The 9,815-nt window shown below is 59.1% G+C and overlaps 1 pseudogene across 1 annotated transcript; it reads left to right on the plus strand.

Moving 5' to 3' along the window:
* The first annotated feature begins 1,374 nt into the window (after window positions 1-1,374).
* Window positions 1,375-2,730, plus strand: LOC541887 (uncharacterized; annotated as a pseudogene). Its single transcript, NR_159655.2, has 2 exons — window positions 1,375-2,247; window positions 2,397-2,730. The product of NR_159655.2 is annotated as an uncharacterized protein (transcript).
* The last annotated feature ends 7,085 nt before the right edge of the window (window positions 2,731-9,815 follow it).

The following is a 9,815-nucleotide window of genomic DNA, read 5'->3' on the forward strand; positions in this document are numbered from 1 at the left end:
GTCGCTGTTAAATCACGTAGTACCGAGGACTCTCTAGTCTAAAACTCTAACTTATAGTAGATTAGTTGTTTCTTGTGCCTTTAGAAGAGAACACCTTCTCTAGAGGAATATACTCTCTATTACTATACGCAAAATAGTAGAAAACAAAAGCAGACTTGGTAACTATCTTTAGATTTGATGGATTCAATTTTAAACTTGTCACGTAAGGCAAGGTAAGGCAAAGCAAAGTTGCAAACATAAGTGTGTCTTTAAGATTTTCCTTAAATTTACCGTTAAAAAATTGTACAATAAACTTTTAGGCCATGTTTGAAAGTGTAGTATTTTTGCAGTTTTGAAACAATACTATGATATTTGATGATACTATAGTATTGGAACTCAAAATGTGTTTGGTTTGTCTAGACAAAATACAGTTTTAAATACCATGGTTTACCCAAAACCATGGTATTTTTGGAGTTTTCGAAACTCTACTTAGGATCTCAGTTTTCTTCTCCTCTCTAAATATACTTTGTTTTCCAATGGAACCAAACAGATCTCGGTTTTAGGGCCCGTTTGGAAATGTAGTTTTGAAATGATGATATTTTGAGATACTATAGTTTACAATTGTACATGACACAAATACTACGGTATTACTTTACCACAATAAAACCACAATATTGCTCAAAACCGAGATCTGTTTGGTTCCATTGAAAAAATAAAGTATATGTAAAGAGAAGAGAAGAAAACTGAGGTCTTGAGTGGAGTTTCGAAAACTCCAAAAATACCACGGTTTTAAGTAAACCATGTTATTTAAAACTGTGTTTTGTCTGCACAAACCAAACACCTTTTGTGTTCCAATACTATAGTATCGTCAAATACTATAGTATTGTTTCAAAACTACAAAAATATTACACTTCCAAACAAGTCATATAATTATAAACTATGGTATCTCAAAACTATGGTATTTCAAAACCGTATTTCCAAACAGGCCCTTAACAATAAAAAATATTGTTAAGAAAATTAGATTTGCATTGGTGGTGTACTGGTGTCCTATAAGGTAGCAACAGGCCAACAGGTGGATTAGGTCGGAGTGTTGCGTCACTTGAGCGGCTGAGCAGCTGAGCCTGTGCGTGTTCCTGCGTGTGCAACCTGTGCGTGTGGCCAGGGATGCCGCAGCGGCTGCCGCCCATTCTGTCGCCCTGTTCTTGCGTGCATCTGAATTACGCGATAGTAATTGTACTATTTGCCCGCCATGGCATTCTCAGCCATCAACCATTGATTAATTCCGTATCGATTTGTCCATTTGCTGCACGCATGACTCGACATGGAATTGGATGGGTCCTACTAATGCTGTGGCGCTGCAGCCTATATAAGAACACTACACACATAGCTCTTGACACGTCGCTTCATCTAGTCCCAGCACTACTCACTCACTTCCAGTCTCTAGAGCCATCGAGATCGTAGCTGAGCGAGTTAGTATTCATGGCAGGAGGCACGCTGCAGGACAGATCGGAGGCCGAGGACGTGCGCGTGGGCGTGGACCGTTTCCCGGAGCGGCAGCCCATCGGCACGGCGGCGGACGACCTGGGCCGCGACTACAGCGAGCCCCCGGCGGCGCCGCTGTTCGAGGCGTCGGAGCTCTCCTCGTGGTCCTTCTACCGCGCCGGCATCGCCGAGTTCGTGGCCACGTTCCTCTTCCTCTACGTGACCGTGCTGACGGTGATGGGCGTGAGCAAGTCCCCCTCCAAGTGCGGCACCGTGGGCATCCAGGGCATCGCGTGGGCGTTCGGCGGCATGATCTTCGCGCTCGTGTACTGCACCGCGGGCGTGTCGGGCGGCCACATCAACCCGGCCGTCACGTTCGGCCTCCTCCTCGCCCGGAAGCTGTCGCTGACGCGGGCGGTCTACTACGTGGTGATGCAGTGCCTGGGCGCCGTCTGCGGCGCCGGCGTCGTGAAGGCGTTCGGCAGCGCGCTGTACGAGTCCGCGGGCGGCGGCGCCAACGCCGTCAGCCCCGGGTACACCAAGGGCGACGGCCTCGGCGCCGAGGTCGTGGGCACGTTCGTGCTCGTGTACACCGTCTTCTCCGCCACCGACGCCAAGCGCACCGCCAGGGACTCCCACGTCCCCGCGCTGGCCCCGCTGCCCATCGGCTTCGCCGTATTCCTGGTGCACCTCGCCACCATCCCCATCACCGGCACCGGCATCAACCCCGCCAGGAGCCTCGGCGCCGCCATCATCTACGACAACCCGCACGGGTGGCACGGCCACGTAAGTTTTTGTTTGCACAGCTACCATATAATATATACACATAATGATGCATGCATTAGCATGCACATCATATATACATTTGCCACGTAAGTTTATTAGCTTCTGCCGAAGATTGCAATTGACACGCTGGCATTATTGGATGGTGACAGTGGATCTTCTGGGTGGGCCCGTTCGCCGGAGCGGCGCTTGCGGCGGTGTACCACCAGGTCGTCCTCAGGGCCATCCCCTTCAAGTCCAGCGCTCACTACTAGTGTTGCTTGCCTTGCCGTCATACACGGAGTTCTGCTGCCACATCGGCCGCTCAATGGACCATCACTCCGCGAATGTATGATGTGTGTAACTCGAATGTGTGGTTAATTTTCGTTTTCTTACGTGTTTGCATCCACGGAATGTGTCATCAGTGTACAAATCAACTGTATGTGGCTGTACGTGTCCCAATTATGATAATGCTAATAAGGCCATAATATACCAAGGCCCATTTACTAAAAAAGATTCACCTATGAGTTGTGATGGACCTTGGAGTATGTTACAAAACATTGTACAGTGATCAAAGTTCATCCATCCATCCATTCCTAGAGACACACCCCTTGGGAAAACATGTATATATACTACAGTGCCTGCAATAAAGATTACAATTATGTTGTCGGGGACCATAATTAGGGGTACCCTCAAGACGCCTAATTCTCAGCTGATAACTCTCATCAGCATAAAGCTGCAGAGGCCTGATGGGTGCGATTAAGTCAGGGATCAGTCCATACGAGCGACTCGATCACGCCTCGCCCGAGCCTAGCCTCGGACAAGGGCAGCCGACCCCGAGGGATTTCCGTCTCGCCCGAGGCCCCCCTCCAACGGCGGACACGTCTCCGGCTCGCCCGAGGCCTTGCCTTCGCTAAGAAGCAACCCTGACTAAATCGCCGCGCCGACCGACCGAGTCGCAGGAGCATTTAATGCAAAGGTGGCCTGACACCTTTATCCTGACGCTCGCCCCCCGGCAGAGTCGAAGTGACCGCCGTCACTTCGCCGCTCTACTGACCGGTCTGACAGAAGGACAGCGCCGCCTGCGCCACTCCGACTGCAGTGCCACTTGACAGAGTGAGACTGACACGCAGTCAGGCCCTGCCAAAGGCACCATAGGAAACTCCGCTCCGCCCGACCCAGGGCTCGGACTCGGGCTAAGCCCCAGAAGACGGCGAACTCCGCTCCGCCCGACCCAGGGCTCGGACTCGGGCTAAGCCCCGGAAGACGACGAACTCCGCTCCGCCCGACCCAGGGCTCGGACTCGGGCTAGGCCCCGGAAGACGGCAAACTCCGCTCCGCCCGACCCAGGGCTCGGACTCGGGCTAAGCCCCGGAAGACGGCGAACTCCGCTCCGCCCGACCCAGGGCTCGGACTCGGGCTAGGCCCCGGAAGACGGCGAACTCCGCTCCGCCCGACCCAGGGCTCGGACTCGGGCTCAGCCCCAGAACACGACGAACTCCGCTTCGCCCGACCCCAGGGCTCGGACTCCGCCCTGGCCTCTGCCGAACGACCTCCGCCTCGCCCGACCCAGGGGCTTGGGCTCAGCTTCGGCCATGGAAGACAGACTCGACCTCGGCTTCGGAGGAGCCTCCACGCCACCCGACCTAGGGCACAGGCCAGCCACGTCAACAGGAAGCGCCATCATCACCCTACCCCGAGCCGACTCGGGCCGCAGAGAACAAGACCGGTGTCCCATCTGGCTAGCTCCGCCAGATAGGCAATGATGGCGCCCCGCAAGCCCTGTGACGACGGCGACTCTCAGCTCTCTTACGGAAGCAGGAGGACGTCAGCAAGGACTCAACCGCTCCGACAGCTGTCCCTCCGCCAGGCTCCGTTGCTCCTCCGACAGCCACGACATCACACCAGCTGGGTGCCAAGATCTCTCCGGCTGCCACATTGGCATGTACTTAGGGCGCTAGCTCTCCCCCGCTAGACACGTAGCACTCTGCTACACCCCCATTGTACACCTGGATCCTCTCCTTACGCCTATAAAAGGAAGGACCAGGGCCCTCTTAGAGAGGGTTGGCCGCGCGGGGACGAAGACGAGACAGGCGCTCTCTTGGGGCCGCTCGCTTCCCTCACCCGCGTGGACGCTTGTAACCCCCTACTGCAAGCGCACCCGACCTGGGCGCGGGACGAACACGAAGGCCGCGGGATTTCCACCTCTCTCACGCCCGTCTCCGGCCACCTCGCTTCCCCCCTTCGCGATCGCCCACGCGCTCGACCCATCTGGGCTGGGGCACGCGGCACATTCACTCGTCGGCTTAGGGACCCCCCGGTCTCGAAACGCCGACAGTTGGCGCGCCAGGTAGGGGCCTGCTGCGTGTTGACGAACAGCTTCCCGTCAAGCTCCAGATGGGCAGTCTCCAGCAACCTCTCCGGCCCGGGACGGTGCTCCGTTTCGGGAGTCTTGAGTTCATGTCCTTCGACGGCAGCTACGACATGATACTCCTTCCACCGCCGCGCGACAACGACAATGGCGGCCGACAACCCGCCCGCCGGCGGCGGAATCGATGACATCTTCCCCGCGTGGTGGAAGAACAACATTCGAGCTCGCCCCGTCCTCTCCCCCGCCAACGGAGGAGGAGGCGGGGCAACCAAGGCCAAGCGGGAGGCCGCGCTTCGTCGGCTGTCGAGCGAATCGACGTCCCCAGCGCCCCAACGGGGGGCGCGTCGGGCGTCGACCTCGCGTTTGAGACGAAGGCGGGCGCCGTCCCCCCCGCGACACGCCAATCCCGAGCAAGTGGACGACGCCAGCGCGCTCGCGGAGAGCTTGCAGGACGTCGCCCTCGTACCTGCGACGACAGTGCAATTAGTCCCCGACGTGACTATGTCGCTCCTCGTCGACCAAAAGGTACCGACTGATTCCCATCCTACGTCATTTCGACTCAGCCTCAACCCGCCTAGCGACCTTGCTTTGGCGGGCGCTCTCGTTGAGGCGAGTGCAACCCCTCTGGGGTTTCGCACGCGGTCGCCTTGGGACCGGCTGACGGACGTCTCGACCTACGGGCCCTCTGGGTCCGAGGAAGATGACGATCCCAGCATCTGTTGGGATTTCTCTGGATTTGGCAACCCCAGTGCCATGCGGGACTTTATGACCGCATGTGACTACTGCCTCTCCGACTGTTCCAACGGTAGCCGCAGCCTCGACGAGGAGGACTGCGGCCCAAGCCGCGAATGTTTCCACGTTGAGCTAGGGGATCCCTCCGAAGGCAACCATCTCGGCATGCCGGAGGACGGTGATCTCCCTAGGTCGGTGCCTCGCGCAGACATCCCGCGGGAGCTAGCTGTGGTCCCCGTTCCGGCGGGGGGTCACGACCCACAGCTCGAGCAAGTCCGCGGGGCGCAGGCCAGGCTCGACGAGGGAGCAGGAGCGCTTGAGCCGATCCGCCGGGACGTCGGGCAGGTATGGGCGGGCCAACCCCCGACCGGAGAAGTACGTCACCTGCCCCAGGGTTTCCAGCACCGCGTCGCCAACGACGTCAGGGTCAGGCCGCCACCCGCATCCAGTGGGGTCGGTCAGAACCTGGCAGCCGCAGCGATGCTCCTCCGCGCGATGCCGGAGCCATCAACCATCGAGGGTCGGCGAATCCAGGGAGAGCTCAAGAATCTCCTGGAAGGCGCTGCGATCCGACGGGTCGAGAGCTCTGCCTCCCGAAGGCAGGGATACCCCTCGGAACCTCATGCTGCGACTTCCCGATTCATGCGGGAAGCCTCGGTCTACACCGGGCGCACGCGCAACACCGCGCCTGCGGCCCCGGGCCACCTCGGCAACGAGCACCATCGTCGCGACCGTGGGGCCCACCCCGACGAAAGGGTGCGCCGTGGCTACCACCCCAGGCGTGGGGGACGCTACGTCAGCGGGGAGGATCGGAGTCCCTCGCCCGAACCACCCGATCCGCAGGCCTTCAGTCGGGCCATCCGACGGGCGCCGTTCCCGACCCGGTTCTGACCCCCGACTACTATCACAAAGTACTCGGGGGAAACGAGACCGGAACTGTGGCTCGCGGACTACCGCCTGGCCTGCCAACTGGGTGGAACGGACGACGACAACCTCATCATCCGCAACCTCCCCCTGTTCCTCTCCGACACTGCTCGCGCCTGGTTGGAGCACCTGCCTCCGGGGCAGATCTCCAACTGGGATGACTTGGTCCAAGCCTTCGCCGACAATTTCCAGGGCACGTACGTGCGCCCCGGGAATTCCTGGGACCTCCGAAGCTGCCGGCAACAGCCGGGAGAGTCTCTCCGGGACTACATCCGGCGATTCTCGAAGCAGCGCACCGAGCTGCCCAACATCACCGACTCGGATGTCATCGGCGCGTTCCTTGCCGGCACCACCTGCCGCGACCTGGTGAGTAAGTTGGGTCGCAAGACCCCCACCAGGGCAAGCGAGCTAATGGACATCGCCACCAAGTTCGCCTCTGGCCAGGAGGCGGTCGAGGCTATCTTCCGAAAGGATAAGCAGCCCCAGGGCCGCCCATCGGAAGATGCTCCCGAGGCGTCAACTCCGCGCGGCGCCAAGAAGAAAGGCAGGAAGAAGTCGCAAGCGAAACGCGACGCCGCCGACGCGGACCTTGTCGCCGCCGCCGAGTACAAGAACCCTCGGAAGCCCCCCGGAGGTGCTAACCTCTTCGACAAGATGCTCAAGGAGCCGTGCCCCTATCATCAGGGGCCCGTCAAGCACACCCTCGAGGAGTGCGTCATGCTTCGGCGCCACTTCCACAGGGCCGGGCCACCCGCAGAGGGTGGCAGGGCCCGCGACGACGACAAGAAGGAAGATCACCAAGCAGGAGAGTTCCCCGAGGTCCGCGACTGCTTCATGATCTACGGTGGGCATGTGGCGAATGCCTCGGCTCGGCATCGCAAGCACGAGCGCCGAGAGGTCTGCTCGGTGAAGGTGGCGGCGCCAGTCTACCTAGACTGGTCCGACAAGCCCATCACCTTCGACCAAGCTGACCACCCCGACCATGTGCCGAGCCCGGGGAAATACCCGCTCGTCGTCGACCCCATCGTCGGCGACGTCAGGCTCACCAAGGTCCTGATGGACGGGGGCAGCTGCCTCAACATCATCTACGCCGAGACCCTCAGGCTCCTGCGCGTCGATCTGTCCTCCGTCCGAGCAGGCGCTGCGCCCTTCCACGGGATCATTCCCGGGAAGCGCGTCCAGCCCCTCGGACGACTCGACCTTCCCGTCTGCTTCGGAACGCCCTCCAACTTCCGAAGGGAGACTTTGACGTTCGAGGTGGTCGGGTTCCGAGGAACCTACCACGCGGTACTGGGGAGGCCATGCTACGCGAAGTTCATGGCCGTCCCCAACTACACCTACCTGAAGCTCAAGATGCCGGGCCCCAACGGGGTCATCACCGTCGGCCCCACGTACAAACACGCGTTCGAATGCGACGTGGAGTGCGTGGAGTACGCCGAGGCCCTCGCCGAGTCCGAGGCCCTCATCGCCGACCTGGAGAGCCTCTCCAAAGAGGTGCCAGACGTGAAACGTCATGCCGGCAACTTCGAGCCAGCGGAGACGGTTAAGGCCGTCCCTCTCGACCCCAGTGGCGACACCTCCAAGCATATCCGGATCGGTTCCGGGCTCGACCCCAAATAGGAAGCAGTGCTCGTCGACTTTCTCCGCGCAAACGCCGACGTCTTTGCGTGGAGTCCCTCGGACATGCCCGACATACCGAGGGATGTCGCCGAGCACTCGCTGGATATTCGGGCCGGAGCCCGACCCGTTAGGCAGCCTCTGCGCCGATTCGACGAGGAGAAGCGCAGAGTGATAGGCGAGGAGATCCACAAGCTAATGGCAGCAGGGTTCATCAAAGAGGTATTCCATCCCGAATGGCTTGCCAACCCTGTGCTTGTGAGAAAGAAAGGGGGGAAATGGCGGATGTGTGTAGACTACACTGGTCTCAACAAAGCATGTCCGAAGGTTCCCTACCCTCTGCCTCGCATCGATCAAATCGTGGATTCCACTGCTGGGTGCGAAACCCTGTCCTTCCTCGATGCCTACTCAGGGTATCACCAAATCCGGATGAAAGAGTCCGACCAGCTCGCGACTTCTTTCATCACGCCCTTCGGCATGTACTGCTATGTCACCATGCCGTTCGGTTTGAGGAATGCGGGCGCGACGTACCAGCGGTGCATGAACCATGTGTTCGGCGAACACATCGGCCGCACAGTCGAGGCCTACGTTGATGACATCGTAGTCAAGACAAGGAAGGCTTCCGACCTCGTCTCCGACCTTGAAGTGACATTCCGATGTCTCAAAGCGAAAGGCGTCAAGCTCAATCCCGAGAAGTGTGTCTTCGGGGTGCCCCGGGGCATGCTCTTGGGGTTCATCGTCTCTGAGCGAGGCATCGAAGCCAACCCGGAGAAGATCGCAGCTATCACCAGCATGGGGCCCATCAAGGACTTAAAAGGCGTACAGAGGGTCATGGGATGTCTCGCGGCCCTGAGCCGCTTCATCTCACGCCTCGGCGAAAGAGGTCTGCCTCTGTACCGCCTCTTGAGGAAGGCCGAGTGTTTCGCTTGGACCCCAGAGGCCGAGGAAGCTCTCGGGAACCTGAAGGTGCTCCTCACAAAGGCGCCTATCTTGGTGCCCCCAGCTGATGGAGAAGCCCTCTTGGTCTACGTCGCCGCAACCACTCAGGTGGTTAGCGCCGCGATTGTGGTCGAGAGGCAAGAAGAGGGGCATGCATTGCGCGTTCAGAGGCCAGTTTACTTCGTCAGCGAGGTACTGTCCGAGACCAAGATCCGCTACCCACAAGTTCAGAAGCTGCTGTATGCAGTGATCCTGACGAGGCGAAAGTTGCGACATTACTTCGAGTCTCATCCGGTAACTGTGGTGTCATCCTTCCCCCTGGGGGAGATCATCCAGTGCCGAGAGGCCTCGGGCAGGATCGCAAAGTGGGCGGTGGAAATCATGGGAGAGACAATCTCGTTCGCCCCTCGGAAGGCCATCAAGTCCCAGGTATTGGCGGACTTCGTAGCCGAATGGGTCGACACCCAGCTGCCGACGGCTCCGATCCAACCAGAGCTCTGGACCATGTTTTTCGACGGGTCGCTGATGAAGACGGGAGCCGGCACGGGCCTGCTCTTCATCTCGCCCCTCGGGAAACACCTACGCTACGTGCTACGCCTCCATTTCCCGGCGTCCAACAATGTGGCTGAGTACGAGGCTCTGGTCAACGGGTTGCGGATCGCCATCGAGCTAGGGGTCAGACGCCTCGACGCCCGCGGTGACTCGCAGCTCGTCATCGACCAAGTCATGAAGAACTCCCACTGCCGCGACCCGAAGATGGAGGCCTACTGCGATGAGGTTCGGCGCCTGGAAGACAAGTTCTACGGGCTCGAGCTTAACCACATCGCTCGGCGCTACAACGAGACTGCGGACGAGCTGACAAAAATAGCCTCGGGGCGAACGACGGTTCCCCCGGACGTCTTCTCCCAGGATCTGCATCAACCCTCCGTCAAGATCGACGACACGCCCGAGCCCGAGGCACCCTCGGTCCAGCCCGAGGTACCCTCGGCTCAGCCCGAGGCAACCTCAG

Source organism: Zea mays, chromosome 9 (genome assembly GCF_902167145.1).
Source record: "Zea mays cultivar B73 chromosome 9, Zm-B73-REFERENCE-NAM-5.0, whole genome shotgun sequence".
NCBI lineage: Eukaryota > Viridiplantae > Streptophyta > Magnoliopsida > Poales > Poaceae > Zea > Zea mays.